The following is a 15326-nucleotide window of genomic DNA, read 5'->3' as shown; positions in this document are numbered from 1 at the left end:
GATATCCAACTCCTTCCTATTCCAATCCTGAGATCCTTCCGATATCATGAGATGTGATATCTCAATGCTTCTAATATCAAACTTGAGACCCTCCCTATAGCATGAGATGTGATATCCAAGTCCTTCCCATTGCAATCCTGAGACCCTTCCTATAGCATGAGATGTGATGTCTCAATGCTTCAAATACCAAACCTGAGACCCTTCCTATAACATGAGATGGGAATATCCAACTCCTTCCCATTCCAATCCTGAGACCCTTCCGATAGCAGAGATGTGATATCTCAATGCTTCTAATATCAAAAATGAGACCCTCCCTATAGCATGATATGTGATATCTAAGTCCTTCCCATTCCAATCTTGAGACCCTTCCTATAGCATGAGATGTGATATCTCAATGCTTCTACCAAACCTGAGACCGTTCCTTTAGCATGAGATGTGATATCCAACTCCTTCCCATTCCAATCCTGAGACCCTTCCTATAGCATGACATGTGATATCTCAATACTTCTAATACCAAACCTGAGATCCTTCCGATAACATGATTTGTCATATCCAAATCCTTCCCCTTCCAAACCTGAGACCCTCCCTTTAGCATGAGATGTGATATCCAACTCCTTCCCATTCCAATCCTGAGAACCTTCTGATAGCATGAGATGTGATATCTCAATGCTTCTAATACCAAACCTGAGATCCTTCCTATAACATGAGATGTGATATCCAAATCCTTCCCCTTCCAAACCTGAGACCCTCACTTTAGCATGAGATGTGATATCCAACTCCTTCCCATTCCAATCCTGAGACCCTTCTGATAGCATGAGATGTGATATCTCAATGCCTCTTATACCAAACCTGAGATCCTACCTCTAACATGAAATGTGATATCCAACTCTTTCCCCTTCCAAACCTGAGAGCCTTCCTATAGCATGAGATGTGATATCCAAGTCCTTCCCATTCCAATCCTGAGACCCTTCCTATAACATAAGATGTGATATCCAACTCCTTCCCATTCCAACCTGAGACCCTTCCTATAGCATGAGATGTGATATCCAAATCCTTCCCCTTCCAAACCTGAGACCCTCACTTTAGCATGAGATGTGATATCCAACTCCTTCCCATTCCAATCCTGAGACCCTTCTGATAGCATGAGATGTGATATCTCAATGCCTCTTATACCAAACCTGAGATCCTACCTCTAACATGAAATGTGATATCCAACTCTTTCCCCTTCCAAACCTGAGAGCCTTCCTATAGCATGAGATGTGATATCCAAGTCCTTCCCATTCCAATCCTGAGACCCATACTATGGCATGAGATGTGATATCAAACTCCTTCCCATTCCAATCCTGAGACCCTTCCTATAGCTTGAGATGTGATATCCAACTCCTTCCCATTCCAGTTCTGAGACCCTTCCTATACCATGAGACTTGATATCTCAATGCTTCTAATACCAAACCTGAGACCGGTCCTATAACATGAGATGTGATATCCAAATCCTTCCCCTTCCAAACCTTAGACCCTTCTTTTATCATGAGATGTGATATCCAACTCCTTCCCATTCCAATCCTGAGATCCTTCCGATATCATGAGATGTGATATCTCAATGCTTCTAATATCAAACTTGAGACCCTCCCTATAGCATGAGATGTGATATCCAAGTCCTTCCCATTGGAATCCTGAGACCCTTCCTATAGCATGAGATGTGATGTCTCAATGCTTCAAATACCAAACCTGAGACCCTTCCTATAACATGAGATGGGAATATCCAACTCCTTCCCATTCCAATCCTGAGACCCTTCCGATAGCAGAGATGTGATATCTCAATGCTTATACCAAACCTGAGATCCTTCCTATAACATGAGATGTGATATCCAACTCCTTCCCATTCCAATCCTGAGACACTTCCTATAGCATGAGATGTGATATCTCACTGCTTATACCAAACCTGAGACCCTTCCTATAGCATGAGATGTGATATCCAACTCCTTCCAATTCCAATCCTGAGACCCTTCCTATAGCATGAGATGTGATATCTCAATGCTTCTAAACTCAAACTTGAGACACTCCCTATAGCATGAGATGTGATATCCAAGTCCTTCCCATTCCAATCCTGAGACACTTCCTATAGCATGAGATGTGATGTCTCAATGCTTCTAATACCAAACCTGAGATCCTTCCTATAACATGAGATGTGATATCCAACTCCTTCCATTCCAATCCTGAGACCCTTCCTATAGCATGAGATATGATATCTCAATTCTTATACCAAACCTGAGACCCTTCCTATAACATGAGATGTGATATCCAACTCCTTCCCATTCCAATCCTGAGACCCTTCCTATAGCATGAGATGTGATATCTCAATGCCTCTAATACCAAACCTGAGATCCTTCCTCTAACATGAAATGTGATATCCAACTCCTTCCCTTTCCAAACCTGAGAGCCTATCCATAGCATGAGATGTGATATCCAAGTCCTTCCCATTCCAATCCTTAGACCCTTCCTACAGCATGCAATATGATATCTCAATGATTCTAATAACAATTCTGAGACCCGTCCTATAACATGAGATGGGATATCCAACTCCTTCCCATTCCAATCCTGAGACACTTCCGATAGCAGATTTGTGATATCTCAATGCTTATACCAAACCTGAGAGCCTTCCTATAGCATGAGATGTGATATCCAAGTCCTTCCCATTCCAATCATGAGACCCTTCCTATAACATGAGATGGGATATCTAACTCCTTCCCATTCCAATCCTGAGACACTTCCGATAGCATGAGATGTGATATCTCAATGCTTCTAATATCAAAACTGAGACCCTCCCTATAGCATGATATGTGATATCTAAGTCCTTCCCATTCCAATCCTGAGACCCTTCCTATAGCATGAGATGTGATATCTCAATGCTTCTACCAAACCTGAGACCCTTCCTTTAGCATGAGATGTGATGTCTCAATGCTTCTAATACCAAACCTGAGATCCTTCCTATAACATGAGATGTGAAATCCAACTCCTTCCATTCCAATCCTGAGACCCTTCCTATAGCATGAGATGTGATATCTCAATGCTTATACTAAACCTGAGACCCTTCCTTTAGCATGAGATGTGATATCCAACTCCTTCCCATTCCAATCCTGAGACCCTTCCTATAGCATGAGATGTGATATCTCAATGCCTCTAATACCAAACCTGAGATCCTTCCTCTAACATGAAATGTGATATCCAACTCCTTCCCTTTCCAAACCTGAGAGCCTATCCATAGCATGAGATGTGATATCCAAGTCCTTCCCATTCCAATCCTTAGACCCTTCCTACAGCATGCAATATGATATCTCAATGATTCTAATAACAATCCTGAGACCCTTCCTATAACATGAGATCGGATATCCAACTCCTTCCCGTTCCAAACCTGAGACCCTTCCTTTAGCATGAGATGTGATATCCAGCTCCTTCCCATTCCAATCCTGAGACACTTCCGATAGCATGAGATGTGATATCTCAATGCTTCTAATATCAAAAATGAGACCCTCCCTATAGCATGATATGTGATATCTAAGTCCTTCCCATTCCAATCTTGAGACCCTTCCTATAGCATGAGATGTGATATCTCAATGCTTCTACCAAACCTGAGACCGTTCCTTTAGCATGAGATGTGATATCCAACTCCTTCCCATTCCAATCCTGAGACCCTTCCTATAGCATGAGATGTGATATCTCAATACTTCTAATACCAAACCTGAGATCCTTCCGATAACATGAGATGTGATATCCAAATCCTTCCCCTTCCAAACCTGAGACCCTCCCTTTAGCATGAGATGTGATATCCAACTCCTTCCCATTCCAATCCTGAGAACCTTCTGATAGCATGAGATGTGATATCTCAATGCTTCTAATACCAAACCTGAGATCCTTCCTATAACATGAGATGTGATATCCAAATCCTTCCCCTTCCAAACCTGAGACCCTCACTTTAGCATGAGATGTGATATCCAACTCCTTCCCATTCCAAACCTGAGACCCTTCTGATAGCATGAGATGTGATATCTCAATGCCTCTTATACCAAACCTGAGATCCTACCTCTAACATGAAATGTGATATCCAACTCTTTCCCCTTCCAAACCTGAGAGCCTTCCTATAGCATGAGATGTGATATCCAAGTCCTTCCCATTCCAATCCTGAGACCCTTCCTATAACATGAGATGTGATATCCAACTCCTTCCCATTCCAACCTGAGACCCTTCCTATAGCATGAGATGGGATATCCCAATGCTAATACCAAACCTGAGACCCATACTATGGCATGAGATGTGATATCAAACTCCTTCCCATTCCAATCCTGAGACCCTTCCTATAGCTTGAGATGTGATATCCAACTCCTTCCCATTCCAGTTCTGAGACCCTTCCTATACCATGAGACTTGATATCTCAATGCTTCTAATACCAAACCTGAGACCGGTCCTATAACATGAGATGTGATATCCAAATCCTTCCCCTTCCAAACCTTAGACCCTTCTTTTATCATGAGATGTGATATCCAACTCCTTCCTATTCCAATCCTGAGATCCTTCCGATATCATGAGATGTGATATCTCAATGCTTCTAATATCAAACTTGAGACCCTCCCTATAGCATGAGATGTGATATCCAAGTCCTTCCCATTGCAATCCTGAGACCCTTCCTATAGCATGAGATGTGATGTCTCAATGCTTCAAATACCAAACCTGAGACCCTTCCTATAACATGAGATGGGAATATCCAACTCCTTCCCATTCCAATCCTGAGACCCTTCCGATAGCAGAGATGTGATATCTCAATGCTTCTAATATCAAAAATGAGACCCTCCCTATAGCATGATATGTGATATCTAAGTCCTTCCCATTCCAATCTTGAGACCCTTCCTATAGCATGAGATGTGATATCTCAATGCTTCTACCAAACCTGAGACCGTTCCTTTAGCATGAGATGTGATATCCAACTCCTTCCCATTCCAATCCTGAGACCCTTCCTATAGCATGACATGTGATATCTCAATACTTCTAATACCAAACCTGAGATCCTTCCGATAACATGATTTGTCATATCCAAATCCTTCCCCTTCCAAACCTGAGACCCTCCCTTTAGCATGAGATGTGATATCCAACTCCTTCCCATTCCAATCCTGAGAACCTTCTGATAGCATGAGATGTGATATCTCAATGCTTCTAATACCAAACCTGAGATCCTTCCTATAACATGAGATGTGATATCCAAATCCTTCCCCTTCCAAACCTGAGACCCTCACTTTAGCATGAGATGTGATATCCAACTCCTTCCCATTCCAATCCTGAGACCCTTCTGATAGCATGAGATGTGATATCTCAATGCCTCTTATACCAAACCTGAGATCCTACCTCTAACATGAAATGTGATATCCAACTCTTTCCCCTTCCAAACCTGAGAGCCTTCCTATAGCATGAGATGTGATATCCAAGTCCTTCCCATTCCAATCCTGAGACCCTTCCTATAACATAAGATGTGATATCCAACTCCTTCCCATTCCAACCTGAGACCCTTCCTATAGCATGAGATGTGATATCCAAATCCTTCCCCTTCCAAACCTGAGACCCTCACTTTAGCATGAGATGTGATATCCAACTCCTTCCCATTCCAATCCTGAGACCCTTCTGATAGCATGAGATGTGATATCTCAATGCCTCTTATACCAAACCTGAGATCCTACCTCTAACATGAAATGTGATATCCAACTCTTTCCCCTTCCAAACCTGAGAGCCTTCCTATAGCATGAGATGTGATATCCAAGTCCTTCCCATTCCAATCCTGAGACCCATACTATGGCATGAGATGTGATATCAAACTCCTTCCCATTCCAATCCTGAGACCCTTCCTATAGCTTGAGATGTGATATCCAACTCCTTCCCATTCCAGTTCTGAGACCCTTCCTATACCATGAGACTTGATATCTCAATGCTTCTAATACCAAACCTGAGACCGGTCCTATAACATGAGATGTGATATCCAAATCCTTCCCCTTCCAAACCTTAGACCCTTCTTTTATCATGAGATGTGATATCCAACTCCTTCCCATTCCAATCCTGAGATCCTTCCGATATCATGAGATGTGATATCTCAATGCTTCTAATATCAAACTTGAGACCCTCCCTATAGCATGAGATGTGATATCCAAGTCCTTCCCATTGGAATCCTGAGACCCTTCCTATAGCATGAGATGTGATGTCTCAATGCTTCAAATACCAAACCTGAGACCCTTCCTATAACATGAGATGGGAATATCCAACTCCTTCCCATTCCAATCCTGAGACCCTTCCGATAGCAGAGATGTGATATCTCAATGCTTATACCAAACCTGAGATCCTTCCTATAACATGAGATGTGATATCCAACTCCTTCCCATTCCAATCCTGAGACACTTCCTATAGCATGAGATGTGATATCTCACTGCTTATACCAAACCTGAGACCCTTCCTATAGCATGAGATGTGATATCCAACTCCTTCCAATTCCAATCCTGAGACCCTTCCTATAGCATGAGATGTGATATCTCAATGCTTCTAAACTCAAACTTGAGACACTCCCTATAGCATGAGATGTGATATCCAAGTCCTTCCCATTCCAATCCTGAGACACTTCCTATAGCATGAGATGTGATGTCTCAATGCTTCTAATACCAAACCTGAGATCCTTCCTATAACATGAGATGTGATATCCAACTCCTTCCATTCCAATCCTGAGACCCTTCCTATAGCATGAGATATGATATCTCAATTCTTATACCAAACCTGAGACCCTTCCTATAACATGAGATGTGATATCCAACTCCTTCCCATTCCAATCCTGAGACCCTTCCTATAGCATGAGATGTGATATCTCAATGCCTCTAATACCAAACCTGAGATCCTTCCTCTAACATGAAATGTGATATCCAACTCCTTCCCTTTCCAAACCTGAGAGCCTATCCATAGCATGAGATCTGATATCCAAGTCCTTCCCATTCCAATCCTTAGACCCTTCCTACAGCATGCAATATGATATCTCAATGATTCTAATAACAATTCTGAGACCCGTCCTATAACATGAGATGGGATATCCAACTCCTTCCCATTCCAATCCTGAGACACTTCCGATAGCAGATTTGTGATATCTCAATGCTTATACCAAACCTGAGAGCCTTCCTATAGCATGAGATGTGATATCCAAGTCCTTCCCATTCCAATCATGAGACCCTTCCTATAACATGAGATGGGATATCTAACTCCTTCCCATTCCAATCCTGAGACACTTCCGATAGCATGAGATGTGATATCTCAATGCTTCTAATATCAAAACTGAGACCCTCCCTATAGCATGATATGTGATATCTAAGTCCTTCCCATTCCAATCCTGAGACCCTTCCTATAGCATGAGATGTGATATCTCAATGCTTCTACCAAACCTGAGACCCTTCCTTTAGCATGAGATGTGATATCCAACTCCTTCCCATTCCAATCCTGAGACCCTTCCTATAGCATGAGATGTGATATCTCAATACTTCTAATACCAAACCTGAGATCCTTCCGATAACATGAGATGTGATATCCAAATCCTTCCCCTTCCAAACCTGAGACCCTCCCTTTAGCATGAGATGGGATATCCAACTCCTTCCCATTCCAATCCTGAGAACCTTCTGATAGCATGAGATGTGATATCTCAATGCTTCTAATACCAAACCTGAGATCCTTCCGATAGCATGAGATGTGATATCTCAATGCTTCTAATACCAAACCTGAGATCCTTCCTATAACATGAGATGTGATATCCAAATCCTTCCCCTTCCAAACCTGAGACCCTCCCTTTAGCATGAGATGTGATATCCAACTCCTTCCCATTCCAATCCTGAGACCCTTCTGATAGCATGAGATGTGATATCTCATTGCCTCTAATACCAAACCTGAGATCCTACCTCTAACATGAAATGTGATATCCAACTCTTTCCCCTTCCAAACCTGAGAGCCTTCCTATAGCATGAGTTGTGATATCCAAGTCCTTCCCATTCCAATCCTGAGACCCTTCCTATAACATGAGATGTGATATCCAACTCCTTCCAATTCCAACCTGAGACCCTTCCTATAGCATGAGATGTGATATCTCAATGCCTCTAATACCAAACCTGAGATCCTTCCTCTAACATGAAATGTGATATCCAACTCCTTCCCTTTCCAAACCTGAGAGCCTATCTATAGCATGAGATGTGATATCCAAGTCCTTCCCATTCCAATCCTTAGACCCTTCCTACAGCATGCAATATGATATCTCAATGATTCTAATAACAAACCTGAGACCCGTCCTATAACATGAGATGGGATATCTAACTCCTTCCCATTCCAATCCTGAGACACTTCCGATAGCAGAGATGTGATATCTCAATGCTTATACCAACATGAGACCCTTCCTATAACATGAGATGTGATATCCAACTCCTTCCCGTTCCAAACCTGAGACCCTTCCTTTAGCATGAGATGTGATATCCAGCTCCTTCCCATTCCAATCCTGAGACACTTCCGATAGCATGAGATGTGATATCTCAATGCTTCTAATATCAAAACTGAGACCCTCCCTATAGCATGATATGTGATATCTAAGTCCTTCCCATTCCAATCCTGAGACCCTTCCTATAGCATGAGATGTGATATCTCAATGCTTCTACCAAACCTGAGACCCTTCCTTTAGCATGAGATGTGATATCCAACTCGTTCCCATTCCAATCCTGAGACCCTTCCTATAGCATGAGATGTGATATCTCAATACTTGTAATACCAAACCTGAGATCCTTCCTATAACATGAGATGTGATATCCAAATCCTTCCCCTTCCAAACCTGAGACCCTCCCTTTAACATGAGATGTGATATCCAACTCCTTCCCATTCCAATCCTGAGACCCTTCTGATAGCATGAGATGTGATATCTCAATGCCTCTAATACCAAACCTGAGATCCTACCTCTAACATGAAATGTGATATCCAACTCTTTCCCCTTCCAAACCTGAGAGCCTTCCTATAGCATGAGATGTGATATCCAAGTCCTTCCCATTCCAATCATGAGACCCTTCCTACAGCATGCAATATGATATCTCAATGATTCTAATAACAATCCTGAGACCCGTCCTATAACATGAGATGTGATATCCAACTCCTTCCCATTCCAATCCTGAGACCCTTCCTATAGCATGAGATGTGATATCTCAATACTTCTAATACCAAACCTGAGATCCTTCCGATAACATGAGATGTGATATCCAAATCCTTCCCCTTCCAAACCTGAGACCCTCCCTTTAGCATGAGATGGGATATCCAACTCCTTCCCATTCCAATCCTGAGAACCTTCTGATAGCATGAGATGTGATATCTCAATGCTTCTAATACCAAACCTGAGATCCTTCCGATAGCATGAGATGTGATATCTCAATGCTTCTAATACCAAACCTGAGATCCTTCCTATAACATGAGATGTGATATCCAAATCCTTCCCCTTCCAAACCTGAGACCCTCCCTTTAGCATGAGATGTGATATCCAACTCCTTCCCATTCCAATCCTGAGACCCTTCTGATAGCATGAGATGTGATATCTCATTGCCTCTAATACCAAACCTGAGATCCTACCTCTAACATGAAATGTGATATCCAACTCTTTCCCCTTCCAAACCTGAGAGCCGTCCTATAGCATGAGATGTGATATCCAAGTCCTTCCCATTCCAATCCTGAGACCCTTCCTATAGCATGAGATGTGATATCTCAATGCCTCTAATACCAAACCTGAGATCCTTCCTCTAACATGAAATGTGATATCCAACTCCTTCCCTTTCCAAACCTGAGAGCCTATCTATAGCATGAGATATGATATCCAAGTCCTTCCCATTCCAATCCTTAGACCCTTCCTACAGCATGCAATATGATATCTCAATGATTCTAATAACAAACCTGAGACCCGTCCTATAACATGAGATGGGATATCCAACTCCTTCCCATTCCAATCCTGAGACCCTTCCGATAGCAGAGATGTGATATCTCAATGCTTATACCAACCTGAGACCCTTCCTATAACATGAGATGTGATATCCAACTCCTTCCCGTTCCAAACCTGAGACCCTTCCTTTAGCATGAGATGTGATATCCAGCTCCTTCCCATTCCAATCCTGAGACACTTCCGATAGCATGAGATGTGATATCTCAATGCTTCTAATATCAAAACTGAGACCCTCCCTATAGCATGATATGTGATATCTAAGTCCTTCCCATTCCAATCCTGAGACCCTTCCTATAGCATGAGATGTGATATCTCAATGCTTCTACCAAACCTGAGACCCTTCCTTTAGCATGAGATGTGATATCCAACTCGTTCCCATTCCAATCCTGAGACCCTTCCTATAGCATGAGATGTGATATCTCAATACTTCTAATACCAAACCTGAGATCCTTCCGATAACATGAGATGTGATATCCAAATCCTTCCCCTTCCAAACCTGAGACCCTCCCTTTAGCATGAGATGTGATATCCAACTCCTTCCCATTCCTATCCTGAGACCCTTCTGATAGCATGAGATGTGATATCTCAATGCTTCTAATACCAAACCTGAGATCCTTCCTATAACATGAGATGTGATATCCAAATCCTTCCCCTTCCAAACTTGAGACCCTCCCTTTAGCATGAGATGTGATATCCAACTCCTTCCCATTCCAATCCTGAGACCCTTCTGATAGCATGAGATGTGATATCTCAATGCCTCTAATACCAAACCTGAGATCCTACCTCTAACATGAAATGTGATATCCAACTCTTTCCCCTTCCAAACCTGAGAGCCTTCCTATAGCATGAGATGTGATATCCAAGTCCTTCCCATTCCAATCATGAGACCCTTCCTATAACATGAGATGGGATATCCAACTCCTTCCCATTCCAATCCTGAGACCCTTCCGATAGCAGAGATGTGATATCTCAATGCTTATACCAAACCTGAGACCCTTCCTACGGCATGAGATGTCATATACAACTCCTTCCCAATCCAATCCTGAGACCCTTCCTATAGCATGAGATGTGATGTCTCAATGCTTCTAATACCAAACCTGAGATCCTTCCTATAACATGAGATGTGATATCCAACTCCTTCCCATTCCAATCCTGAGACCCTTCCTATAGCATGAGATGTGATATCTCAATGCTTCTAATACCAAACATGAGACTCTTCCTATAACATGAGATGGGATATCCAACTCCTTCCCATTCCAATCCTGAGACCCTTACGATAGCAGAGATGTGATATCTCAATGCTTATACCAAACCTGAGACCCTTCCTACGGCATGAGATGACATATACAACTCCTTCCCATTCCAATCCTGAGACCCTTCCTATAGCATGAGATGTGATATCTCAATGCTTATACCAAACCTGAGACCCTTCATATAGCATGAGATGTGATATCCAACTCCTTCCCATTCCAATCCTGAGACCCTTCCTATAGCATGAGATGTGATGTCTCAATGCTTCTAATACCAAACCTGAGATCCTTCCTAAAACATGAGATGTGATATCCAACTCCTTCCCATTCCAATCCTGAGACCCTTCCTATAGCATGAGATGTGATGTCTCAATGCTTCTAATACCAAACCTGAGATCCTTCCTAAAACATGAGATGTGATATCCAAGTCCTTCCCATTCCAATCCTGAGACACTTCCTATAGCATGAGATGTGATATCTCAATGCTTCTAATACCAAACCTGAGACTCTTCCTATAACATGAGATGGGATATCCAACTCCTTCCCATTCCAATCCTGAGACCCTTCCAAAAGCACAGATGTGATATCTCAATGCTTATACCAAACCTGAGACCCTTCCTATGGCATGAGATGTCATATACATATCCTTCCCATTCCAATCCTGAGACCCTTCCTATAGCATGAGATGTGATATCTCAATGCTTATACCAAACCTGAGACCCTTCCTATAGCATGAGATGTGATATCTAACTCCTTCCCATTCCAATCCTGAGACCCTTCCTATAGCATGAGATGTGATATCTCAATGCCTCTAATACCAAACCTGAGATCCTTCCTCTAACATGAAATGTGATATCCAACTCCTTCCCTTTCCAAACCTGAGAGCCTACCTATAGCATGAGATGTGATATCCAAGTCCTTCCAATTCCAATCCTTAGACCCTTCCTATAGCATGCAATATGATATCTCAATGATTCTAATAACAAACCTGAGACCCGTCCTATAACATGAGATGGGATATCCAACTCCTTCCCATTCCAATCCTGAGACCCTTCCGATAGCAGAGATGTGATATCTCAATGCTTATACCAAACCTGAGACCCTTCCTACGGCATGAGATGTCATATACAACTCCTTCCCATTCCAATCCTGAGACCCTTCCTATAGCATGAGATGTGATATCTCAATGCTTATACCAAACCTGAGACCCTTCATATAGCATGAGATGTGATATCCAACTCCTTCCCATTACAATCCTGAGACCCTTCCTATAGCATGAGATGTGATGTCTCAATGCTTCTAATACCAAACCTGAGATCCTTCCTATAACATGAGATGTGATATCCAACTCCTTCCATTCCAATCCTGAGACCCTTCCTATAGCATGAGATGTGATATCTCAATGCTTCTAATATCAAACTTGAGACCCTCCCTATAGCATGAGATGTGATATCCAATTCCTTCCCATTCCAATCCTGAGACACTTCCTATAGCATGAGATGTGATATCTCAATGCTTCTAATACCAAACCTGAGACTCTTCCTATAACATGAGATGGGATATCCAACTCCTTCCGATTCCAATCCTGAGACCCTTCCAAAAGCAGAGATGTGATATCTCAATGCTTATACCAAACCTGAGACCCTTCCTATGGCATGAGATGTCATATACATATCCTTCCCATTCCAATCCTGAGACCCTTCCTATAGCATGAGATGTGATATCTCAATGCTTATACCAAACCTGAGACCCTTCCTATAGCATGAGATGTGATATCCAACTCCTTCCCATTCCAATCCTGAGACCCTTCCTATAGCATGAGATGTGATATCTCAATCAATGCCTCTAATACCAAACCTGAGATCCTTCCTCTAACATGAAATGTGATATCCAACTCCTTCCCTTTCCAAACCTGAGAGCCTACCTATAGCATGAGATGTGATATCCAAGTCCTTCCCATTCCAATCCTTAGACCCTTCCTATAGCATGCAATATGATATCTCAATGATTCTAATAACAAACCTGAGACCCTTCCTATAACATGAGATGTGATATCCAACTCCTTCCCATTCCAAACCTGAGACCCTTCCTATAGCATATGTGATATCCAACTCCTTCCAATTCCAAACATGAGACCCTTCCCATAGCAAGAATGTAATATCCAACTCCTTCCCATTCCAATCCTGAGACCATTCCTATAGCATGAGATGTGATATCTCAATGCTTCTAATACCAAACCTGAGATCCTTCCTATGACATGAGATGTGATATCCAATTCCTTCCCATTCCAAACCTGAGACCCTTCCTACAGCATGCGATGTGATATCTCAATGCTTCTAATACCAAACTTGAGACCCTCCCTTTAGCATGAGATGTGATATCCAACTCCTTCCCATTCCAATCCTGAGACCCTTCTGATAGCATGAGATGTGATATCTCAATGCCTCTAATACCAAACCTGAGATCCTACCTCTAACATGAAATGTGATATCCAACTCTTTCCCCTTCCAAACCTGAGAGCCTTCCTATAGCATGAGATGTGATATCCAAGTCCTTCCCATTCCAATCATGAGACCCTTCCTATAACATGAGATGGGATATCCAACTCCTTCCCATTCCAATCCTGAGACCCTTCCGATAGCAGAGATGTGATATCTCAATGCTTATACCAAACCTGAGACCCTTCCTACGGCATGAGATGTCATATACAACTCCTTCCCAATCCAATCCTGAGACCCTTCCTATAGCATGAGATGTGATGTCTCAATGCTTCTAATACCAAACCTGAGATCCTTCCTATAACATGAGATGTGATATCCAACTCCTTCCCATTCCAATCCTGAGACCCTTCCTATAGCATGAGATGTGATATCTCAATGCTTCTAATACCAAACCTGAGACTCTTCCTATAACATGAGATGGGATATCCAACTCCTTCCCATTCCAATCCTGAGACCCTTACGATAGCAGAGATGTGATATCTCAATGCTTATACCAAACCTGAGACCCTTCCTACGGCATGAGATGACATATACAACTCCTTCCCATTCCAATCCTGAGACCCTTCCTATAGCATGAGATGTGATATCTCAATGCTTATACCAAACCTGAGACCCTTCATATAGCATGAGATGTGATATCCAACTCCTTCCCATTCCAATCCTGAGACCCTTCCTATAGCATGAGATGTGATGTCTCAATGCTTCTAATACCAAACCTGAGATCCTTCCTAAAACATGAGATGTGATATCCAACTCCTTCCCATTCCAATCCTGAGACCCTTCCTATAGCATGAGATGTGATGTCTCAATGCTTCTAATACCAAACCTGAGATCCTTCCTAAAACATGAGATGTGATATCCAAGTCCTTCCCATTCCAATCCTGAGACACTTCCTATAGCATGAGATGTGATATCCAACTCCTTCCCATTCCAGTTCTGAGACCCTTCCTATACCATGAGACTTGATATCTCAATGCTTCTAATACCAAACCTGAGACCGGTCCTATAACATGAGATGTGATATCCAAATCCTTCCCCTTCCAAACCTTAGACCCTTCTTTTATCATGAGATGTGATATCCAACTCCTTCCTATTCCAATCCTGAGATCCTTCCGATATCATGAGATGTGATATCTCAATGCTTCTAATATCAAACTTGAGACCCTCCCTATAGCATGAGATGTGATATCCAAGTCCTTCCCATTGCAATCCTGAGACCCTTCCTATAGCATGAGATGTGATGTCTCAATGCTTCAAATACCAAACCTGAGACCCTTCCTATAACATGAGATGGGAATATCCAACTCCTTCCCATTCCAATCCTGAGACCCTTCCGATAGCAGAGATGTGATATCTCAATGCTTCTAATATCAAAAATGAGACCCTCCCTATAGCATGATATGTGATATCTAAGTCCTTCCCATTCCAATCTTGAGACCCTTCCTATAGCATGAGATGTGATATCTCAATGCTTCTACCAAACCTGAGACCGTTCCTTTAGCATGAGATGTGATATCCAACTCCTTCCCATTCCAATCCTGAGACCCTTCCTAT

Source organism: Ambystoma mexicanum, chromosome 7p, assembly GCF_040938575.1.
Source record: "Ambystoma mexicanum isolate Mex_15411 chromosome 7p, UKY_AmexF1_1, whole genome shotgun sequence".
NCBI lineage: Eukaryota > Metazoa > Chordata > Amphibia > Caudata > Ambystomatidae > Ambystoma > Ambystoma mexicanum.
Note: the sequence above shows the minus strand (reverse complement) of the source record.